The sequence below is a fragment of the Ochotona princeps genome, chromosome 15 (genome assembly GCF_030435755.1).
Source record: "Ochotona princeps isolate mOchPri1 chromosome 15, mOchPri1.hap1, whole genome shotgun sequence".
NCBI classification, from domain to species: Eukaryota; Metazoa; Chordata; class Mammalia; order Lagomorpha; family Ochotonidae; genus Ochotona; species Ochotona princeps.
The window spans coordinates 41032337-41050877 of NC_080846.1; the positions used below are offsets into that span (position 1 = coordinate 41032337).

The 18541-nt window shown below is 37.1% G+C and overlaps 1 long non-coding RNA gene across 1 annotated transcript in view; it reads left to right on the top strand.

Annotated features, from left to right (window-relative positions):
- The window catches only part of LOC131482140 (uncharacterized), a 121779-nt gene that overhangs the window by 65336 nt on the left and 37902 nt on the right, over positions 1–18541 (top strand). Inside the window, exon 2 of the long non-coding RNA XR_009246776.1 lies at positions 3159–3265. This is a non-coding gene — a long non-coding RNA (uncharacterized LOC131482140). The remainder of the gene's footprint in view (positions 1–3158; positions 3266–18541) is intronic.

Consider the following 18541-nt stretch of genomic DNA (forward strand, 5'->3'; position numbering starts at 1 on the left):
TTGTCTGGTCTTTAATGTTTTCTGAGTCAGTTTCTTACAGCCCTTCCAAGTCTTGTAAAATAATTCCCATTTGCTTCTTTAACTTTTAACCTCAGATACCTCTTTCCACAGGCCCAAATAATCATTTGGTTTATACCTTATAAACAAGGGCTATTTCATATTCCAACAGCAGATACTTAAAAGGTACACATTTCTGCCCCACAGTGGGTTCGAACAAGGAAACAATACAAAATGCAAAGAAATCCAATGGGAACAACAGAAGAATTTAGACAGCACTCTAATTGGAATTTTCTGGTCATTGAATTACCAAATCATTGGTGACAGCTATAAATTGTAATTTATGGAGCAGTCCAAGTCTGGAGAAGGAAGGAACTGTCCACTCAATCTTCCTCTATTAAATTTTGGTCTCGTTTCAAAGTGGTTTAGCTAAAATTCCTTCCAGTATTTTGATTGATAGCTTTCAATTTAGGGCTCAAAAGTAAGTACATTAATTGTACTGTACTTGTACCTTACTAAGACTACATTACTTTTTGCTAGTTAGCATCATTGATTAGAGTTAAATTATTGTAGAAAGTAGGTATAACCATGCAGCTAAAAAATGCCAGGATGTATAAATTTATTCTTACAGCAGTAAAGAACCTGTAGTGAATTTGGAATAGGTTTTGGTACATTATGTAATATAAGAAGGATAGAAAAAACCTATAATACAAATATTTTTTATATTTTTTGAGAAAAAATTATGTACTTTGTGGTTCATGTTCAATGCTTAAGGATATAAATATATATAGATATAGGGCTCATTTAGGATTTTTTTCTCCTGACCAAAAACACACAAATTTCACATATATATTCCTTACCTTTGATCAAACTATGAATTTGATATTGAATATTGTCATAGTGAGTGAGTACACTTTGATGGAATGAGTTTGCTTCAACTCAAAAGATAGTTTCCACAGCAAGATAATTTGGTGAGCCTCCTACAAACTCTAATGCTGACCACTATCTTTATGTCAGTTATCCCTGCTAATACTGTATCTTCTCAGACAAACATGTAGATTGTTTAAAACAAAAATGACCTGGGCCCGGAACGATAGCCTATCAGCTGAAGTCCTTCCCTCAAATGCGCCAGGATCCCATATGTGTGCTGGTTCGTATTCTGGCAGCCCTACTTCCCATCCAGCTCCCTGTTTGTGGCTTAGGAAAGCAGTCAAGAATGGTCCAAAGCCTTGGGATGCTGCACCCACATGGGAGACCCGGAAGAGGCTCCTGCTTGTTGGCTTCGGATTGACTCAGCTCTAGCTGTTGTGGCTGTTTGGGGAGTGAATCAATGGATGGAAGATCTTCCTCTCTGTTGCTGCTCCTCTCTGTATATCTGACTTGCCAATAAAAATAAATGAATCTTTTAGAAAAATGAGACAAGGTACATTAATATTCCTTCATGTGTTATAAGTTACTAAGGATAAATAAGCATTCCTAAATTAATTGGAAGAATATAATATAATTTTAAAAATGGTGTAATTCCACAAGAAAACAACTTAGTTAATAATAACGATTCTTGGCATTTCCAAATGATTTTTCAATGCCTGTTTTTATCAGAATCTCATAAGTGCCTTATACTTTAGCAATGTTCTATCGTTGTGTATTTATATGCCCTCTAAACATACATAGACACATCTTAAAATATATCATTGAAACCTATTGCTCAGAACGCAGAACCTGATCTTTAGATAAATAATTCCACAACGACCAGCACTAGAGCATTTTGCTCATAGACTAGCTCGGCTACAATTATTTGAGTTCCACAAAATTTGTCTGAGTTTCAAGGAGACAGGGAAATTGGAAGCACTGCTGAATCACCAGCAATTTTTATTCTGAGAAAGATGAGGTTCAAGGAATGAAAGGGATTCCCCGGGCTTGCTGTTGGTTTCCATAACAAAAGTAAGAGATGGCTTCAAACAAAAGCAGTACTGAAGAATCGTGCTTGTTATTTGATTCATTAATACTAAATATGTATCTGCAAATCTTCCTAAAGGTCTTCAGAGTATGGTTCGTGTGGTATTTCATCTATTAAAACTGCCCATGTTCTCCAGCCTTTTGAACTTATACTGATTTGCACATTTTTATAGCAATAGCACTTCACGAGCAGCCCCTTATCGTTAGATTGAATGAAAGTTCTATTTAGATTCTTATTCCTCATAGAATTTCAGATTCTTGAGAGTGGTAACCATGCCCTTTTCACTCTTGACTTCCTTCCAGTAACAGCACCACCACTATGTCAATGTGGAGAACCATTCTAGACAGTCAATGCACATTCCTGAGTGACTGACTGAGACACAATTGGAGAATATCAAGTGTGCATATATCAGAATAAACAATTTGTATTTGACCATGAAGTGTGGATCAAAAAGTCAGATTTCAAATGTGAAAATTCATGTTAAGTTCTCAAAGTGAAAAAAGAAAAAAAGAATACAGTAGATTAAAAAAGAAGAAAGGAAGACAATTCTGTAAAGAGAAGTCATGAGGTTAATGCTAAACATCAGTGAAAGCAACAGTTGCTCCAGTGTCAGGGAGACACACAGGGCCGATGGGCTGGTGGGAAGCATAAGCCTTCCCTCTCTCAATCTCATCCTAATATGGCAAGAAGCATTGGAGTTCATGTGGCTAAATGTACAGGTGTTTAAGACAAGCTAGAAACCACACATTTGTCTTTTGTATTTCAGTTTATACATGTTGCCGTAATTTTAATGTATATTTAGTATGAGTGCAACAGAAAATACTCCAGGAACCTGGAGCAGAGGTCACCAGAGTTTTAATCTTTCCTGAAATACTTTGAGCAGGATTGACAAGACAGAATCAACACCTTAGGAAGATAAGTTTTGCCCAGGTTCGGGTATCATTGACTGAAGCATAATTACATTCAAATCGCTTTCCAAAAAATGTATGGTAACATTCTTTTCTGTGTGATCTTACATTTCTTCCTGTTTCCTGTGTTTTCCTTTCCAATGGGAGCCCTGCAGTGACATAGATTAACTGCAGGTGTTAAGATCTCCATCTCCAGTGCTAGCATCTTTCTTATTGTAGCACTGTTCCTAAGTTACTGTATCCTACTACATTTCCCACAATTCTTCAATACTCTGTCTTTTTTTCATCCTCCCCAGGATCTGACAGGCCACTGAAATATCTGATTTCAAAGAGGTGCTCGCAGTCTGTACTGATGCCATCTAAGAATGCAAATGCTCAGGCTGACACTGCGAGGTGGGAAAAGGTAAGAACAGTTGTTATAAGTTTTTGTATGTTTTAGTCTTAAGATATCTGAAGAGACAGAAATGTTTTACTGTCAACCAGTGTCTTTGTCGCCTACTTTTGATTCCATCTCTGCAAATTAAAATGCATTACATTTTTGCAGGATAGCAGTGAAATGTGTACTCTCCATTAAGATTGCAATATATATAGGGGGGGGGGATTGTCCATATCCTTATGGCTGTGAATGAAAATTGATGGATCTAAATATAAACAAATGAAGTAATAAGAGAAAAATCAACTGTTTTCCTGTCAGGTTGCTATAACATTGCAGTAAAGCAAAGAAAAAAACAGATACTTCTGAGTTAGGCTAGAGGCTTTAATTTTTTCACAACTCTCATTAGCAAGTATGTATTAAAGCACCAGATATGAAGTGTGTACTTATGCTTTGCAAATTGCACAAAAATAAAAAAATAGTATGAAGCAAATTTTAATTAAAGTAAAACTTAGTTATGATGGAAGTACTAATAAACTAATAATCCATTTTTCTGCCTAGTGTAGGTTATGATTTTATCACATAAGATTCTGTGGATCTGAACATTATATGTGGTTATATGCTGCCTGGAATTGATATAGACTGTGTATGTAGTACAATATGTTATGTAGGTGGTTATCCCAGTCGCACATTATGGAGCCATCGTTTAGTAATTAGCAGTATTCCTATGAAATTAATGAGACACATGCATCATTTATTTTCAATACAGCTTTGCATAATTAGAATAATATTCAATTTGATCTACCAAGCTACAAATTAACTGCAAAATACTTAATATATACCAGAGAGCTATGCTCTGAAATTGCATAATTGCCTATTGTGTGGTTATTTCCCTCACTGTCCTTTATCCCAAAGCATGGAGAAGTAATCCCATAAAGTACAGTTAGGGACTAAGGGTTATTAAGAAACAATGGGAGCCACAGAGAAGCACTGAGTTGGTCAATAGTGTCATCCTTCTCCAGGCAAGCAGAAAAATCTGATTCATGTTCTGCCTCCTTTCTAAGTTTCTACTCTGTGCTTTGAAGATATGCATAATTAGAAAGCTGGCCCAAACAGTAAGGAAAATGAAATGGAATAGTTTAAATGAATAGATTATTGAAAATTAGAAATTTAATATTCCTAAAGAAGTCAAAAAAGTTTTTCCACCTGCTAATTATACAGTCTAACAAGATTCATATATCTGGCAAGACATCAAAGTAATATATTTTTATTCTTTCCGAATTTAGGTTCAGTGTGCTATAAGATTAAATCATATCGTTTTACTCAGAAATAACTGCATTATTTTGTTCACAAATGTAGTTCGATCTTTAATTTTAAATCCATGTTCATACATTTGCAAGACCTTCACATTTTAGCTCATGTTCCTTTTCAAATACTACTAACAGTAGTGATCAAAACAATGGCTAATGATTTTGCAGAAGTGGTAAATGTGTCATAATACCCCATTGAATTTACTCAGGTTAAAAAAAAAAATGGATATACTGGAGCTGTGGGAGTAAGCTAACGGGCTTGAGTATTTGCATTTCTCACCAGTAAAGTTTAGAGAAATGCAGAATTGCATGCTCAGAACCCATGTCTTTTTTTTTTTAACCCTCCCCTGTGCTTTAAACTCCACAATATCCCAACACTCCGCAAAGCCTGTCACCCTCCTTAAACTGATCATTCAGGACACAAATGATCCATTTACTTAATGTTGATCCAGTTATTTTTTCTTTGTCCCTTGTACATGCTGTTGCTTAGATCGTTATTTGCTGCTTAGCTAAATATTCTTTCTCTTCCAAAATGTATGTCACCTGGTGTTCTTCCTGCAGTTATTCCACCTCAAATGTACAACTCAAATCTGTCACTCATAGTCCTAAGGGCGTAGTGTAAAGATACAATTATCTCTCAATTAATAATTTCCGGAAAGCATTAGTAGCAAAGAGACACTACTAATCTGTTGTAAAACAGAGAATGTTATGGCAAGCATTTGATTTCTTGATGGAAAGGACAGATATGCTGCATGTCATGTTGGCTGTGCCAGAGTTTTTTCTATGAACCTGTTTTCAAAAAGATTTTCACTCACTTTCTTACTTTCCTTGGTCTGAATCCAAATGCTTTCCTAATAGCTTCCAAACTTAATTTTAACTTCAAATGCTGTTGCAGAATAAAGATAGCAGAGGATTGGAGACGAAATTCACCTTGTGGGACAAAGGAATGCATTTTAATTTGGAAGCAAAGGTGGAGGCTAATCTGAGGTTAAGGCTTTTGTCAGGCAGGGTGACCTCAGGCCTCCTCTGACCTTTCTTCTCTGGTGTCCCTCTTTCCCTGCCAGCCATGCTTCTGGCACTAGTCTGTGTTTGGCCAGGATATTAAATGGCATTTCTTGAGAATATCATGAGTTTATTAATTTTAAAAAATCCAGTCAAATTTATTGGATGTTCTTCAGTTACATTTGCCAAAATCTAAACCTCAAAAAAAAAAAAACCCAGTGTCTTTTTCTGACTACTATTTTTCTGATCTATTATTGGAAGGGTATGGATGTGGTTGAATCCACTGTTGGGCGGTGGAAAGAGGTACCTCGGCTTATGTTATTTAGTATTACATAGCTCCTTTTCTTTGGGATAGGTTCTAGGATGTAGACATCATTTCAAAGATGACCATGTAAAGTGCCTGTGTAATTGTACTTACCGAAATCGTGGCCTGGTGCAGTTACTGAATAGATGTTAAAACTAAACTGATTGATTGAATTCCCAGCTTTGATACAGCTGTGTTGTTTTCAGCAACTTAGCTAATCTGTTAGTACCTGGTTTTGTTTTTTTAGCAACTGTAAAATAAAGAACGATAATAGGTTGTAACTATTAAGGTTATGTGATGATGAAAATGAGTTAATACGTGTTGATCAAGTAGAATAATTCTTGCACTCAGCAGTGTACCTACTATTGCTTAACTTGACAAGATAAGTAAATAAATAAAACTTTTGTGCGTAATAGCATTTTTCCTTATCTCCTTTGTTCTCAGAACTGAGCTCTGTGACAGCAGGGAATTGTGTTGCCAGTTTTTGCTTAGCCTTTGAAATTCCCAAGAAGATGATACAGTATATGTGCCCAATGTTTACTAAATAAATGAAGTTGTGTGTTTTTACAATGAAGTCAAATGGGGTGGAATTAGAGGTTGTAAGAGTTCAAGATGTTTAAAAATAAAAATAATACGTTGATATATTGTCCTCCATTGCTATTCAGCAAAATCTATAGTAATTTCAATAGCTAGACTGGACAAAAGAAATGTTAAAAGGTGTTAAAACTCTCAGGACAGAAAAAAATGTGACCCCAAAACGTAAGACACTGGTACGAATCAGGACTCATAATTGGCATAAGCCTAATGCAGTGTTTTCTATAAAAGCACTATTCAAAATATGCTGTATCAAGTGTCCATTTAAAATGGCTACTTTTTAAATTTCTTCTTGAGTTTCCTTAAACTTCAAGACAAAAATCGCTGATTGCTTTTCTTCTGCTCACCAAAATATGTTCAAATTGACCATGACAGTTAGTTCCCACTAAAATTCCCACTGAATTCTTAACCCCTGGAAGGACTACAGTTGATGGATTTCTTATAGTGGAAATTAAGTCACAACAAGAAGGTCATTGAGGTTGTTCTTATGTGACATGTTGTTGCAGAACGTAACTTGGAGCACAGGCTCTGAACAGGGGAAGATTCAATGAAGATACAGGGACATTTAAATTAACGAGAGAGGAGACATTTCTGTAAATCCTTCATCTTGGACTTAGTTGCCTGAGAATATATTTCTGTAGTTTCAGATATTCACTCTGGAAACTTTGTTACAGCAGGTCCGGGAGACTGATCAAAACATAAAGATAGCATGTCTTTCTCTCTAGTTTTTGTCATTTTAGTGAGTGGTAGCATCCTCCTGAGAGTTGTTAAAATAAAAGAAAAAAAGGAATTGGTGGAGTGGGATATTGTTCCCATTTTCTTTCCTTCACCGCTGTACCCAAGTCCAATTAACCAGCACATACTTGCAACTGTACTTTGAAATCCTTCCCAATTCAATTGCACCAACTCTATCCTATTTTAAGCCTTTGATCAGTTCCAACTAATAACAAGATATTGCAGTCTGAAGTTTTTCTGCAGTCACATTGATTTTCCCTTCTTTCTATAGTCTAGTTTCACCCACAGCCTAAGAACTTTGTGCTTCCTCAGTCCTTATTCCTTTTGCCTGCAATTATCTGAGCCTGCTTCCCACCCAGCCCTTCTAATCATTTGGGTCTCAGCTTGTTATATTACCTTGTTTTCTTTTTATATATTTGCTGTTACCTGATATATATCCGTTTACGGTAAAGAAAACTTATTGGGAATTATTGCTACTCTAGAACACCATAAATGATTTACTTCTTTATTTGAAAGAGTTATGGGGCATGGTGTGGGAGAGATTGTCCATTCATTTCTTTTTCTCTCTAGATGGTAACAAAAGCCAGGGCTGGGTTAGACTGAAGCCTGGAGCCAGGAGGCTCATCAGATGGCAGAGAACCAGCAACATTTGGGCCATCTTCCACATCTTTTCCAAGCCTGTTATCAAGGAGCTGATTCAGAAGTGGAGACGCCAGGGCATGAACAAATCACTGTCTAAAGAATCAGAAGAGATGACTGGGAAAGGGGAGGAATGCTGTGCTTCTCCATCCTGCTTCCAAAGCCACATGTGCTCAGGATCAGAAGTTGAGGGTGTGTGTAAGAAGGGGGAGGACAAGATAGCCATTTTTTTTCCTTTGTATGACTGCTCTTTCCTACTGAAAGAGAGGAAATTTATCAAAAAGACAAAATGAAAGACAAGCTTGAGTTCACCTGTTATCTTACCATATAGAGTGGTTGTTTTCCATAAAAGAACGCTGTAAGGATTAGGGACTTTGAGTTGTTTTGTGTGTATTCCTCAACCTGGCTTGGTGTCAAGTGAGAAGCTATAAAATGTCACTGGTAATGGAAGCTGATGCAATGAGAGATTGCATTAGATCTGTTTGGCAATTTGTGGGGTTCTATACTTGGATGCTGCAGAATTTCAGGTTAAAACTTCATATTAGAACTTGACAGCATACCAGAATTGGGATGTCTGCCCTCCAGAAGTTGCAATCTTCCAAGAAATATTTTCCAGGATAATGACAGCAAAAACAACTCAGTAGTTTTAAATTAGGAGGAAATAGCATTTAGTAAATAAAAATGAGCAAGGAAAATATGAGATCTTCCCAAGAACATATTAAAAGAGAAGCAGAACTTGAATTCAATAGCATAAGTTCAGCGAGAAACAATAATATTTGTATACCATAAAAATGAAACTCCTTAATACATTAGTTACAGCTTGTGTTTTGTCAGGGACATGCTATATGGCTCTCCTGTTACTCACAATACTTATGCAGTGTCTGCAAATAACAAAATTAGATGTGATAAAGGACTTTACATTTCAAGCAATTGGATAAGACTATTGAAAACACATGAAGAATCTAGCTTTTTATGTTCATGGCACCATCAGATCAAAATCCAAATATTCAGTCATCTGATTGATTTCATCTTTGTTCATGGTCAGTAGTCCAATTGTGAGTTCCCAAAGAAGTTAGCAGGGTTCTTCCTGAAAGGCTCATGAGTTCTGATTGTAGGCACTGGAAGGTTGACCAGTGTAAAGAAGGTTTCTCTCAAATGAAATCAATGATATTGATACAAAGTGGCCTGTGACTCAGTGGACATAAGCCTGGAAGACACTTCTACAGGAAGATAGCTGTAGGCTCAAGGAGGCTTCTCCTCAAGGTGTTGGCTGCGCAGCTTTTAGAGGGAAAATCAGGTTACTATGGAACTCATCCTTACCAGATATGCAGAGTGGCTCAACTGCACCAACCAACCAAGAGAGGGTTCCACTCATGACCAGTGAATAAAGGAGGTGTCTCTTTCCTGTTCCCTTTGTCAAACACTTTGATTTTTCTCATAGCTGCTTTATGTAAGTTCTAAGCACTGAAGACAAAGAGAAAATGAATATTGAAGAAGGAAATACCTGCAAACACAGCAAAAATCTTATTCAAGAAATTTTTCTATCCAAAATTTTTTGATGAAAAAAGTTGCAGGGTCTATCACTTCAAAGCATTGTAATATACATAGGCTAACTACAATCTTTGATTTTTTTTTCAGCTGAAATATATGGCATAACTATTTTTAACCTCTCAAAGGTTTCAGTGGTCTCATTATTTGGCATGAATTTCTTTTATATGGTACATAGTATTACGTACAGAAAAAAAAGACAATGTTTTTCCTTTCTAAAAAATATACTGAATCCTGTAATTTGAACGGCAGGGTACTAGTATGACTGGCAAGCACAGAGTAACTCTGAGATAAAACTTTTATCTGAAGCTTGAGAAGCAGCTTCATGGAGGAAAATCCATGAATTTATGGTATCAGGATACTTCTGTACTAATCCAAGCCTTCACATAAATTTCAACATATGTTCTATCTTCCTCAATGTATAAGGTGAAGAGGCCAGTCTAGAAAATTTCTAGCCTGCTTTCCAAATGTTAACAATTATGGTGATTTAATGGTGGATATGTCCTCAAACTCTATGAATTATTACACATTGTTATTAACCTAGAGAAGGATCTCTCTAATCATTAGACATTTCCCTCAGTTCATTGAGAAATCAAGAGGATTTAACTTTGCATATAAAGGCAAGACTTTATCAAGGCTAGAACTAGACTTTAAACTAGAAGAAATATTTTAATTTTTTGTTACATATATAGGATAATACATTTAAAAGAAATATCGCAGGGCCCGGCGGCGTGGCCTAGCGGCTTAAGTCCTCGCCTTGAAAGCCCCGGGATCCCATATGGGCGCCGGTTCTAATCCCGGCAGCTCCACTTCCCATCCAGCTCCCTGCTTGTGGCCTGGGAAAGCAGTCGAGGACAGCCCAAGGCTTTGGGACCTTGCACCCGCGTGGGAGACCTGGAAGAGGTTCCTGGTCCCAGCATCAGATTGGCACATACCGGCCCATTGCGGCTCACTTGGGGAGTGAAACATCAGATGGAAGATCTTCCTCTCTGTCTCTCCTCCTCTCTGTATATCCGGCTTTCCAATAATAATAAAATCTTTAAAAAAAAAAAAAGAAAAGAAATATCGCAACAAAAGTGGAAATCTAAATTGGTAAGGGCTAAGTCTTTCTTATGCATTGCCCTGTTGTCAATGTTTAGTTCAGAGTGGCATTTAAAAAGCTGTTCAAGTACCAATTGATTGAATACATGAATTACACAGTTTATTACTGTGAAAAAATGTGGGAAACCGCAACTACTTTATTAACTTCCTGTGATCACAGGACATTTCCCATTGTGGGAGGGCCAGGCCACTATAGATAGAAAGAATAATCAATGAGGTTTGTGCTCAAGCATCTGGATGAAACATTCTAGAGATCTCAAGGTCTTTGTTAATAAAATGTATATATGTATTGGAACTATATATATAGAGAGATTTGTGTTATATATATATATATATATATATATATATATATATATATATATTCTCTCTCTCATATATATAGTATATTCTCTGGTTCACCTCCTGTCTTCTTCCAAAGCACCTATAATAACCAGGGCTGGGCCAGGCTAAAACCAAGAGTCAGGAACCCTGTCTGGTTCGTTAACACATATGACAAGAACCCAAATACTTGGGTATTATCTGCTGCCTCATGTTGTATTATTAGCAAGATGAACTGGAATTGCAGAGTAGCCGGGAATCAGGACTCCAACAAGATACTATGAAATACTATATACACATACCAAAGTGTGGCTTAACCTCCTCTGTCACAGTGTCTTCCTTCTCAGGCACTTTTAAAAAAAAATTTAAAGATTTATTTATTTATGAGAAAGAGTTTGGAGAGAAAGGGAAAGATAGAAAGATTTTCTATCTGCTGATTCACTCTCCAAGTGGTCACAACAGGCAGAATTAGACCAGACCAAAACCAGGAGGCGGTGCTTCATTCAGATTTCCAGGGTGACAGCACCCAGATAACTGGGCCATCTTTGGCTGCTTTTCCAAGTCCATTAGCAGGGAGCTGGATCAGACTCAAACTGGTGTCATATGGGGCTCTGGCTTCACAGGTGACAGCTTTACCTGGTAAGCTACAACACCCGTGCCCCCTCATTCTCAATACTGGGCTGTGTAGGAGGTATTCAGTTGTACTGCTAGCCGCACAGCTTATGCACTAGTCAAATGGATCCTATTTTATGGGTGAAACCCATTGCTAGTTTCTGCCATTGTCCATAGCAGTTGTGAATCCAAGTATATTCCTCTGATTCCCGTAACTGTATCCAGAAGCAATTAGGCTGTACTTCAAAAGTCAAGAATCCATTATTTATGGTCAGCAGTTTTCTCCACTCTATCTTTGTCTACTCTACCTAGAATTATAAATATTGTAGCCTGGCTTTTCTATGCTGCTATTCCTTTGGCGCTCCTTCTTATGTGGACTTCTTGCTGACTTGCTGCATTGGTGGAATCTCCACTTAGAAATGGGCTGACATCCATACAAGCCAGAAGCTACATTTTCTCAGTAATAAATCTGCCAACTTGTCCTGAGTTGTAATAGTAAGTCGTTGGTTTTACCTAGCAATTAACAATGCTTCCCATTTTTGCCTCTATGGTGCCTTAATCAGACAAGAATCATTAATATCCAGATCCTAAATTTTCAAATTGCTGCTTTATTAGAAAATGTTATTAGCTCTTCCAACTTTACCAGACAGATATTTTGTATTGTACTATATAATTGGAACATGTAAAGAAAGGAATATAGTATTCACCAATGATATTATTCTTCAGAATAATGCCAGAAAATTCTGGAAGTATTCCCCTTTCACTTTTCCAGTTGCATTGCCTACAGAAAATAACTCAGTCTTTGTTGAGTACTTGCTGCATGCTGAGAGCTGTTCCAGGCTCTGAGGATACAAATTAAATTTTAAAAAATGTGCCTTTGTGAGGCTTATATTTTTGGACAAAGAATACAAGCCAAGAAAAAAAGATAATTGGTGAGGACAAAATCATCTTTAGGACAGGAGTATGTAATTCTGGAGTACTATGTAGCAAAATTTTAGATTAAGTGGCCAGGGACAATTTCACAGAGGAACTGTTAACCATGAAAACTTCTGGAAAGAGAGCAGGGCCTGGTGTGGCAGCCAAGTAGCGAAAGTCTTCACCTTGTACGTGCGAGGATCACATGCATGTGCCTGTTTGTGTCCCAGAGGCCTGATTTCCCATCCAGCTCCCTGCTTGTAACCTGGGAAAGTACTCAAAGATGACCCAAAGTTTGGGACTCTGCACCCGCATGGGACACCCAGAAAAGCTCCTAGCTCCTGGCTTCGGATTGGCTCAGGTCTGGCCATTGCAGCCACTTGGGGAGTAAACCATCAGACAGAAGATCTCCCACTCTGTCTCTCCTCCTCTTTGTATATCTGAATTTCCTATAAATATAAATAGATCTTAAAAAAATAAAGAGCAAATGGTCTGAGTTGATAATGTGATTATCATGTTTAAGAACAGCAAGGAGAACAAGGAGAACTGTGTGCATAAAGTGGAGAGGGACGTGACTGAGTTCCCAGACTTGGCATTAGAAGGGGCAAGGGTATAGATACGACAGTAACTGGCTTGGTGTTTAGTCAAAGGCAGATTTTTTTCAAGATATTGGATGATTTATAGAGAAATTTAGAATTGTCTCCATATCTTGTTTTTGTTTTAATAGACACATAAAATTGTACATGTTAATGGAATAACATGCAACTTTCAATAATTTTAAAACATTTTTTTCTTTATTTAAAAAGCAGGGTAAAGGGAAAAGAAAGCAAAAATTTCCTGTCTACCGATTCAGCCTCCAAGTGTCTGCAACTGGGTGAAGTGAGAAAGCAGGGACTTACTCTGAATTTTGCAGGTGAGCATCAGAGACCTGGTTATTTGAATTGTTGCCAGCTCCCCCCCCCCCATACACACACAAACCCTGTCACCTCCAACTGCGGTTTGCAAGAGCTGGTGACTGGAGTGGGTATTGGGACCAGGATTTTGAAGTTAGACATTCTACTATCCAAAGTGGTACTTCAACCCGTATCCCAAATATATGCACCCATGTGATGTTTGGATATGTTTGCATTGTGTATTGTGCAATAAGGTTCTCTTTAGTTTTAAAGGGGCATGACTGTGTTGGAAAAAAGGATGACTGAAATTGGGGACGGGGAGGAAGGAACAGTTAATCAGGGAGACAACAAAGATATGCAATAATTCAAGCAAGCTGTGGGCTTCAACTAGCAGTGCCCACAGTGATTGAAATGTGGATGCACTTTGAAGGTAAACGCTGTAGGATTAGCTGAAGATTCAGATATGGATTATGGAACAAAGAGGGAAGTCAATTATGCTTCCAGATTTTTAAGCCTGAGGAACAGAAAATGAAATAAGAAAACTATTAGAGAAAGTTTGGGATGGTTTACACATCGGGAATTCAACTGAGGTCTGTGAACTCTGACATTGTATGTCCCTCAAGTGAAACATAAGTTAGCTGTTGAAGTCATAAAATAGATCCGGAATGGAGATATGAACCTGGGGATCGTCAGCGTATAGTTGCTATTTAAAGATTCAGCTGAATGGAGTCACTAGGAAGTGACTATAACTGAAATGAGATTAGATCCGAAAACAGGGCTCTGAATTTGATGTTTAAAGGACAGGAAGAAGTAGATACTAGGAAAAGACATAGGAGCAGAGGCACCTGAGATGAATGAGGAAAAGTAGGTGAACATGGTGTCTTGATGGTAAGGGTAAAAAGTGACTGAACAAGCTTATCCTTGAGCTAACAAGGCACAGCGGGAAGTGGGTGTGGTTCATATTCCAGCTATTGCACTTGCCAACCAGCTTCCTGCCAGTCACCTAGGAAAAGCATGGAGGATGACCCAAGTGATTGGTCCCCTGCTGTTCAAGTGAGAGAACCGGAAGAAGCTCTTGGCTCAATGGCTTTGGCCTGGGGAATGAGCCAATAGATGAAAGGAATCTCTCTGTCTTCTCCCTCTATTTCTGTAACTCTGATTTTCAAAATCAATGAATAAATAAAAAGATTACCCTATTAGTACAAAAACACAAGTGCAAAATCAAATACATGTATGTAAATGTGTGTATACATCACATTGCCTATTTTTAAGCTAGATCAATTGCACCTAGTCATCTTAATTCTGCCTTTTAAAAAACAATTTATATTGGGGATAGTTATATGTCATCTTTAAAGATGTTTTAAATTCATTTTTACTGTTTTTTTTTTTTAACTTTCTGGTGCTTTAGTAAAACAAAGTATCACCATGATCTCGAAAGCCCAATAAAAATGATAAAAAAAAGTTCATATCTTTTTAAATAATACTTCCTCTCTTCTATTCAGCTAGCATAAAATCCCTTATGTGACATCAATAAGCCAAAGAAAGCCGAATCCTGGAATAAGAACTTAATAACTAACTGTTGGCAAATAGCCAATTGTTGTTTGTCTTATGTACCTGTCATCGAGTAACAATAAATGCTTATTATCTTTTACTTCAATAAGGAATTAACCTTTATTAGAGTACACAGATATTTATGAAAAAAATCCATAAAAACAGCTGGCAGTTTCTACTCATTCTTATCACAAATCACGTCATTCTTTTCTAATCACCTATGTAGGAAGAGCTGAGGAATAAATATCTTGAAATAACACTATTTGAGGCCTGCCACTATGCTCATATGTAAGACAGCAATAGTACGTTGTTACGTATTTCCCCTCCAGCTGGATAAAAATAAATGAGTGGATATCATTCTGTTAGAATATGGGGGGCCTGGCACGATAGCATAGTGACTAAAGTCCTTCCCTTGAATGCCCTGGGATCTCATAGGACACCAGTTCTTATCCCCAGAGGCACTGCTTCCCATCAGGTCTCTGCTTGCGGCCTGGGGAAGTTGAGGATGGCCTAAAGGTTTGGGACCCTCACCCACATGGAGACTCAGAGGAAGCTCCTGGCTTTTGATAGGCTTACCTCCAGCCATTGTGGCTGCTTGGGGAGTGAACCATCGGACGGAAGATCTCTGTCTCTCCTCTTTGCATATCTGCCTTTCCAATAAAAATAATTAATAATAATAATAAAAAAAATGATAACTACCTTTAAAAAAAGAACATGAGAATAGACTATTGCCAAAGGCTTGTCTCGATGTTCTCACTCCAGATTTCCCCCCAAAGGGGGGAGGGACATTTTTAGCAGTGAAGTATTACATTCCAGTGCATTTTGTCTGTGAAAACATGAATAAAAGCAAAGAAAAGCACTTTTTTTAAAATTTGAAAGCGAGTCAGAAAAAGATAGAGGAAGAGAGGAAAAGAGACAGCATCCTTGTTGACTGGTTCTCTTCCATACTGCCCACACTGACTGGTTCTGGACCAAGCCAAAGACCTGGACATTCAATCCAGATCTCTTCTGTGGGTCATTAGGACCCAGTTATCTGAGCCATGGCCACTGCATTGCATTTCCCAGTGCAACAGCAGGGAGCTGCAGTCAGGAGTAGAACTGGGACTTGATTTTGAACCTAGGCTCTCCAGTTTGAGATGAAAGCAACCCAGGCAGCTTCCTGTGGCTGCACCAAATGCTCATCGCTCACAAAATCATTTTTGATCACGGGCTACTTACCAAGAACTGTGATGGGAAGTTTATGCCTTTTGTAATGTATTTTACATCCTTCACTGATGTTCCTTCTGCTGTGTTCAGAAAAAAATTTATTGTAAAGCAATTTACAGGAGTATGGAGCATCTTATAGTGTGTATTTTAACGAAGTAGATTAACTGGCAAGCACAGATTTCCAATCAATAATTTTCATGATCCAAATGTTACAATGAATGAAACATGTCATTTCAACATTTCTGAGTATTTACAGTAGACATAAAAATCACCATTTATGCTATCTGGGAAAACCTGTCAGTGAATAAAACCACAGAGATGGATGAAATGTCTTTATTCCTGTTCAGCTGTCTATTAACAGTCATTCTTCAATCATTTTTTTTCTTTATTTTGAAAAATAAGATTGAAGTAGATTTCACATGCTGTATTGCTTGCTGAACAGCAATGTAGTAAGAAAGTAAGAAGGAATTGCATGTTGTGGAAGGATTTCTGAACTGTCGTTCATTCAGAACAAACATCCAGTCCCTGTTCTACCATTAATTAACTATTTAAACCTGTTATTTATGTCCTGTGCCCTCAGATCCCTCCTCTACATGGTAAAGAAATCAAACCAGGACAATCTAAGGAAGGAATAGATATTGGTATGCAGATTCAAATGAAAGGATATTTCAGACTGTTTCATTGAAATTAGAAAAATATCAATAGAGTGATTAATTATGTTCCATAAAAGTTATCAATATAGTCATTAATTATGTTCTCATTTGGTAATCTTTTTCCCTTATGCAGATGACTTCTCTTTTTGTTTTTCTTTTTCCATCTGAGGATTGCATTTTGTTTTCCAGTTACATTTTTCCAGCATTTAGATTAAAACTGCTATTTCTTTCCATGTTTTTAGATTTTTTTTCTTTTGCCATTGCATTTTCTCTGAATTTTTCCTCAACTTCAACTGTGCTATTGAACCAAAAAATGTGTATCTTAACTCCTTATATAATTTATGGGATTAAATTCATCTGCTACTGAACAATAGATATTTACTGAATGACTAACTCTTAGCTCTGCCTCCATTTGTTAATTCATATTTCTTTTTTATTTTTCCGTGGCAGTCTTTTTTTCTGTCTTGCCAAGAACACAAAATTATTCTGAATGTCCTATTTCTTTCAGAAAACAAGGCTTAAAATTAAGCTTTTATTCTCATCCTTGACAACACTTGTCTGCTTGCTTTGCTTGCTTACTATCCGACTATCCTCAGGTGAAGAGTGATGAATTGGGACTCAGATTTTCTGTTGGGTGTGTGGGTGCCACGCAGTCCTTACAGCACTTTACTGCATAATGTTCCTGTATAAATGTTTTTTCAGCTTCCAGCCTCAGACAAAGATGAAGAAGCTAGGCTCTTGCACAAATACACTGTCTTACTTTATGGCGTCCTGTAAAAACGTACTTAGAGTGCACCTGTTAGACTAAAATTCAGATTCATTCATTTTATCTTATCTGAATTTTTTTTCCTTTAGAATAATGATATGTAATTTTATGTCACAAAGAATGCAATGCCTCTGATGTTTCTCTTTATTTCTTTATGACATTATTTTTAGTTTTCATAATTACCATTACATGTGCAATAACCTGTGTTACATCCTCACTTTTGCCAGATTGTCTACCGTATATTGTATCTTCCAAGGATATCAGGCAGATTTAAAAAAAAAAAAATCGAATGGCAGGACGAGTGAGAGATGGCATCTAAATGCCTCAAAAAAATAATTCCTGAGCATTTGAGTGTGAGAAATACAATTTTGTTTAAATTTACTGTTTTCCACAATATAGTCTTGTAGGTATATGAACTCCTTCTCTCCCTACCCCTCTTCCTCATTCTTCATTTCACCACCCCCACCATTTTCCTCCTTATTATCACAATAGCATAGTCCTTTAATACAAGTTACAGGTTTGATTTTCTGATATTTAAATGTATCATGACCTGATAAGTACAGGCAAATATAGAAAACCTAGTATTGTAATGTAGAGGTATATTTATGAGTTTCATCGGGAGTCCTACTTTCATTAGGGAGTACAGATACACCCTGCATAGTACATTTTTTTTCCTCTTCTGCTGGCCTTTTTTGCACACTTCATTTATGTAAATGTAGGAATATATACTCATATATATATATTTACATACATACATACATATATATATAGTATTTTGCATAATGGCTGTCTTATACCAAGCAAAACATGATATTCATCCTTTTGTGGCCGACTTATTTCACTGAGCATAATAGTTTCCAACTGGGAACATTTTCTTTCAATTGGCAAGATTTCATTCTTTTTTATAGCTAGGTAGTATTCTATCCATGTACAACAAAATTATACCTCTCACTCCTTTGAGTTCTGTCCAAGAATATATTTAACATTAGACTCAATGATGATGCACTAAGTCAAAGAGAAACCTTTGACTCTTTATTTGATGCTTAATTTACTGTTTCTGCTCTAGATGTAATTGAGTTCTATTGTAAATGTTTATGGGTACTGAATGTGAAGCTGAGAGAAGGCACATCAGGCACTGCTGAGTGCTTACATGTGAGCC